This window comes from Anoplophora glabripennis, unplaced genomic scaffold, assembly GCF_000390285.2.
Source record: "Anoplophora glabripennis isolate ALB-LARVAE unplaced genomic scaffold, Agla_2.0 scaffold198, whole genome shotgun sequence".
In the NCBI taxonomy this organism is placed as follows: Eukaryota; Metazoa; Arthropoda; class Insecta; order Coleoptera; family Cerambycidae; genus Anoplophora; species Anoplophora glabripennis.
This window is the reverse complement of record NW_019416364.1, coordinates 366,994-373,704: the sequence shown is the minus strand read 5'-3', so window position 1 is coordinate 373,704 and position 6,711 is coordinate 366,994.

Genomic DNA, 6,711 nt, shown 5'->3' with positions numbered 1-6,711 from the left:
TTCAACGAATAAAGCGCTATACAGGGTGTCTCATAATTAGCTGCCAACCCTGAACAGGCCGATTCTATGATCAAAACTAAGTAAAAAAGTTCATATGAACATGGGTCCGGAAATGCTTCCTAAGGGCACAGTGACCCATTGAAGAGGGAGGAATGGAAATCATTTTTTTGCAATATCTCTCAATCGCGTTGTGATAAATGAATGAAATTTGGTATACACAGCTAAATTTTGATGAGCAATTTGATGGACTAATCCATTTATTTCCACAAGGTCCATTGGGGTGGGTACGGGGGGGCCCTTGGTACTTTGCGTGTGTAACTTTTTCATCTTTGACTTTTTAACAAATTGGACAGCAAATTCCGTTTTCCCGAACTGTTTTACGTTAAAAAGGTACTCTTGTTTCAAATCGTTATCTTTAACGGTTTCTGAGAAAATCGCTCTTGAATTAATCCCACTTTGGTCAATTTCATAGTAATTTAAACAAAATTATCAAGGTATTCTTATGTCAAAGTATTGTCAACCCGATTGCCAATTTAATAGTTCTAAGCGAAAAAAATGGAAGAGTTTACGGGACAAGAGTTAGTTGATATGATATTTATTTATGGCTTTTGCGATGGTAATGCTGCAGCGGCAGAACGCGAGTACGGGAGAAGGTTTCCAAACCGAAGGCTGCCATCAAGGAGGACATTCCCTACGGTATTCCGCAACTTAGCTGCAACCGCCACTTTTCGAAAGGCACCGGGTCAAGGACGTCCCAGGATTAATAGGGAAGCGGAGGTCCTTGACGCTATTGAACAAGATCCTACGACTAGCATACGGAACATTTCAAGGCAAATAAATGTTCCTCGGCCAACGGTACTACATATCTTAAAGATTTCCTTAACAGAATTGATTAGATGTGCTACTAACATTTCAGGTTGGAAGAATATTAAAGCGACAAGGTCTACATGCCTATCACTATCGACGTGTACATGGCTTGATACCAGAAGATTTTGCGCCACGTATGCAATTTTGTCGCTGGATTTTGTCGCTGGACAACGAGCAAGCTTCCAAAATTTTGTGGTGTGACGAAGCTACTTTTACCCGAAATGGAAAATTAAATTTTCATAATTCTCATTATTGGGAAGAAGAGAACCCACATGTTGTTCGGAGAACAAACTTCCAGCAACGGTTTTCCATAAATTTATGGGCGGGAATAATTCACGACACTCTGATTGGACCTATTGAAATTCCACAACGTCTCAATTCAAATCTTTATTTAAACTTACTTCAAGAAAATCTTCCCCAAATTCTCGATGATCTGCCTCTAAATTTACGACGTAACATGTTTTTTCAACACGATGGAGCCCCGGCACATAGTGGTCGCAATGTTCTAAATTTCCTAAACGAAAATTTCGCTGGACGGTGGATAGGGAGGCACGGACCGGTAGCTTGGCCGCCGCGTTCTCCCGACCTAACCCCGCTGGACTTCTTTTTCTGGGGATATCTAAATCAAAAAGTTTACGCCACCGAAGTCGATACCCGTGAGGAATTGCTGCAGCGTATCAATGATGCAGCCAATGAAATTCGTCAAAACCGTTTTAGCATCTTAATAGCTTCGAGAAGTGTTACACGTAGGGCAAGACTTTGTATCAGAGAAGGTGGAGGGTTTTTTGAACAGTTTTTAAAATAGCTTGTTGTCTGTTATCAAAATTAAGTTTCCATCTTATGATCCCTTCGAAAAGTGACGGTTGCAGCTAAATTGCGGAATACAGTGAGGAATGTCCTCCTTGATGTCAGCCTTCTGTTTGGAAACCTTCTGCCGTACTCGCGTTCTGCCGCGCAGCATTACCATCGCAAAAGCCATAAACAAATCATCATATCATAATTGTTCTACATCAATAATGTGTATTACTGATTACGTATTAAATTATTATTATTATTTTTTGTTTAAATTACTATGAAATTGACCAAAGTGGGATTAATTCAAGAGCGATTTTCTCAGAAACCGTTAAAGATAACGATTTGAAACAAGAGTACCTTTTTAACGTAAAACAGTTCGGGAAAACGGAATTTGCTGTCCAATTTGTTAAAAAGTCAAAGATGAAAAAGTTACACACGCAAAGTACCAAGGGCCCCCCCGTACCCACCCCAATGGACCTTGTGGAAATAAATGGATTAGTCCATCAAATTGCTCATCAAAATTTAGCTGTGTATACCAAATTTCATTCATTTATCACAACGCGATTGAGAGATATTGCAAAAAAATGATTTCCATTCCTCCCTCTTCAATGGGTCCCTGTGCCCTTAGGAAGCATTTCCGGACCCATGTTCATATGAACTATTTTACTTAGTTTAGATCATAGAATCGGCCTGTTCAGGGTTGGCAGCTAATTATGAGACACCCTGTATAAATTTCATATATAAAAATTTTCAATTGAACTACATACAGAAAAATTACTAGCATGCACTATTGTAGAACAAAAATAAAGGGGGGAATTTTGATTGTATAATCTAGGAATAAGTAATTACAACAACCATTGTTTATTGTGTTAAACCATAACCTGCCAAATTATTTCAATAGGTATATGGAAATTTGTTATTGTAATACATCTTTTATTTAAATTTAAAGAAACTAGTATAATATCTCAATAGATTCAAATTAATGTTCAAATTAAAATCAAAGTAATTAAAAGTAATAGAACACTTAGGAACCCACACCCAAAATTGAAAGAGTCTCATATTATAAACATAAAGGCGTACAAAAATAAAATTACAAACAATCAAATTCATAATTCATAGTAATATCATATCATAATAATAATATATATACGGGGTGATTCACAACTTATCCAAAAAAAATTGGGAATAGATGCGGCATGAAGAATGGAGTCAATATTGTAAAAAAAAAATTTGTAAAATCCTTAATAGTTTCCGAGAAAAAAATGATTAAAGTTGTAGTGCTTTCAACCACGACAACTGTAGTCTCTAGCGTCATTCGTAATACGCATGGAGAGCCACGTGGCCTCAGCGACTCAGAACACTGAAATCCGATGTTTACAATAGTTTTTTAGTAGTTAGTGTCAAAAATGGCTTGCGTGTATAACAACTTGGAGTTGATGGATATCGTTTTAGTTTATGGTGAAGCAAGAAAACATTTTTATTATGGTGAAGCATTTGTGTTATGGTGAAACAAGACAGCATTTGTGTTAGTTCATAGAAACTGAGTAAGACGGACCCAAATGTGTTTACACGTCGGTGGACAAAATTTTGAACAGTTGTTGTAACATCAGGTATGTCAAATTATTTTATTATTTAAAACCACAAATGAATTTGAACAAAATCAGTTGAGTTTGCTGATATAAAATAGGTGCTATAAAATTCTATTTATTCTTTTCCTTGCGAAATTCTTTCAAGTTTTTGCCCGTTTTTATCACTGTCGCTGTGACGGTCGCATTGCGCCAGGTCAGGTTTTACAGTGGACCAGTTTCCAGTGCCGTGCAGAAGTGTATTTTTAAATAATTTTCGAATTGCCCTTTTTGATTTTTTCTTTACAAAATTGTATTTGTAAGAGTCCCCTGTACATCTTGAATTTTTTTTTTTAATAAGTTCTGAATCACCCTGTATATGAGATAATTTATTTCACTTTTTTTTAAACCAGAAGTTCTCTACAATATACAGGGTGATCCATTAACGGTACGTAGCGGCTGTATATAGGAAACTAGAGGTGCTACGATTATGGGGTAAAAAATGTATTAACAAATACGGCCAAAAGAAATCGATTTAAAATATTTTCAAATTTGTAACTTCGCCGTTAGAGGTCGCAACTGCTATAGTGTTACAGAAAATTGTCGTTTTTTCGAAATTTCGCTTGTATAACTTAAGTTGAAAATGCACTTTTAAGATACACCGTTAAATCCTTCATAAGTTATGTTTGAACTTTTTTTTGCTATTACCATAGCAACGCCAGTATAAAGGACGGCATCTTGAAATTTTTAAATTGTCATAACTTCTAAATGCCTTAATCGATTTCAAGAAACGACGGCTCATTTTAAAGAACTATTAATACAATTTATTTTTATAATATGGGAATAAAAATATTATTTTGCTGCGCAACGGTAGACGGCGCTAATCAGAAAAGTTTTGTAATTGTCTCTGTTTTCCAAAAAAATTAAATGCGACGATATAGGTTTTTTTTCATGTCTTGATAGACCATTTATTAAGGAAAACAAATACATAAACTTTCTTTAATTTGCAAGTTATTGCTAAAATAGTGAAGTAGTGCTAGAACATCCTCCCGTATTTAGTCCTTTAAATAACATTGACATAGTCCAAGCTAAAATTAAATTCTAAAAATATACCGAGCTTGTCTTTAAAAATTTTTTTGATAACTGTAATGTTTCATTTCTTTTTATTAATTCCAATTATCTGAATAGTTATAAAGATTATTGTTTCCATCACGAGACCGGTTCGTGCAACATCAGTGTCATTTGTATGAAGACAAGTACTTGTGTTCCATATGAAATTCCCAGGTCTCTAACTAATTCCCTAACAAATATTTGGGGATTTACATGGACACAAGGCAACACATTAATAATATTATCTTCCGTTCTTGCACGGCGATGTCTTCTTACAGAATGTAGTGGTGTCTGGCTAAACGCTGAAATACTTCTATAACTGCATTTTCCAAACATTGAAAATAAACTGCCAACATATCATACGCTTCCACTTTCGTAAAAGGCATTTTCCTTATTCACAACAAAATTTCAAAATATAGCAAGTACTTTTTAAAGACAAGCTTGCTATAGTTTTACAATTTAATTTAGGCTTGGATCATGTCAATGTTATTTAGAAAACTAAATAAAGGAGGATGTTCTAGCACAACTTCACGTTTTTAGCAATAACTTGAAAACGAAAAAAGATATCTACCTCCAGTTTGTGTATTTGTTTTGTTTTTGTTTTGGCCGTATTTGTACATAACATACATTTTCGGACATGCAGTAGGTATTGGACAAAAAAGATTAAAAACTTCGATATAGTGTTTATCAAAATAAGAAAAAAAGCTCCACTGTCGAAAATTATTTCTAAATAACTCCAACAAAGCTGATCAGGTCTAAATGAAATTCAACACGGGTTTTGAGATTATCGGATGAAATAATCTCATTCGAGTGGTGAAGATGGAGTAGACAATAGATATTTTTTGCTATTCTAAAGAGTTTCTTAAAAGACACAAAATAGGCACGATATCAACAATTTGCTAATGTGCATAAATTTTAAAAATTTTCAATACACATTAATTTTTAGCTTGCTTTGGGCAGTAAATCCTTAGAGCCGATCCTGTCGGAACACACTGGCTAATTGTGAGACATTTCGTACGGCCTACCTAATTATTATAAATTGTCAGTCATGTATTCAATGAACAACAAAACGAAGACTGAGGGCGCAAAGTGTTCTTGTTGAGTGTCGGCTGTTAACAATTTATCGAACTTAGTTTTTTCTTTTTGGAAATTATTTAAGTGATTTTGAGGAGGGCGATACACGTAATTAAGAAACAATAAAGGTTTTTCGTCTCGCGATATTCTCGTTATCGAAAGTTGTTTTGTGACTCAGCAAGAAACTGTGAAATACAGTGCTGCTGAAAGGTGTATAAAATAACGATACCCCAATAGCGTTGTTTCCATAATTCAGAATTTGGTTCAAATAAGAATTTTTATAAAGTAGTATAGTATAGTATAGTATATAAAACATAGATATCATATTAATTGGTATTGTATATAAGTACTGTTTTACTAAATTGTATGCATTTTAAAATGGTCAAAAATTTTAAAATTTAAAGCTGATGCGAAAGGCGATCTTATTGGTGATGACATATTAAATTAGTTCTAGGACGGGCCAAGTAATGTTGGTTGCGGTAATTTGGAATTTGTCACTGCGACTGTCATTCATGTTCACATGCTGACATTGTTCACGTTGACGCCGATCGAAAAATGTGGTTATGTTCCATTTTACTCGTGCTGTGTAAGTGTAAGTGACATTACAATCGTTAACTTTCTTCTTTATTTATCTACAACTGCAATGGCTACAGAATGATTTATTTACATTGCTGGTGCTTGCTTGAGCTTCATCATTTTGCATAGGTGTTAATACTGTTGTTGACTCTAAAATATATTTTACTATATCTTATCTTTGTCGTTTTATAAATGCAGAATCCTCAGGGGTACTTGTAGCTATCTTTCCACATTGTTGATCTTCAGAAATGTGGAACCACATCTTGTTTTAGTTTGATTTTTCCACCTATTAGTTTGAAACGCACACAGTTTTCCATGTCTTGTAATTAAAATATAACAAGAGTTTTAAGCATCTTGTAAAAATTATTATGAAATTACCTACTTCACATTAAAGTGATCTTCACAACATAAGAAAGTACTTCGTGATTTGGGCGTATATTTTCTAACTTTCTTTAAACCACTTCAACATTCTAGAATAGTCCGTTGGTATAGTTATAAAATGTTTAATTGGATTATTTATTGAAGTATTTGTACAAGATGGTACAAAACACCACTAATAAAATTTATTTGTTGCAGCCATCTTAATCAGTTCACACTATATAGAATGTTCACGCCACAAAATATAAAAAAGATCTCGCGCGTGCGTTGACATTGACAATACTACTTTGTTACGTCATCATCGAGTTATGCAACTCATAATACACCACGCAAATATGTTTTCGCG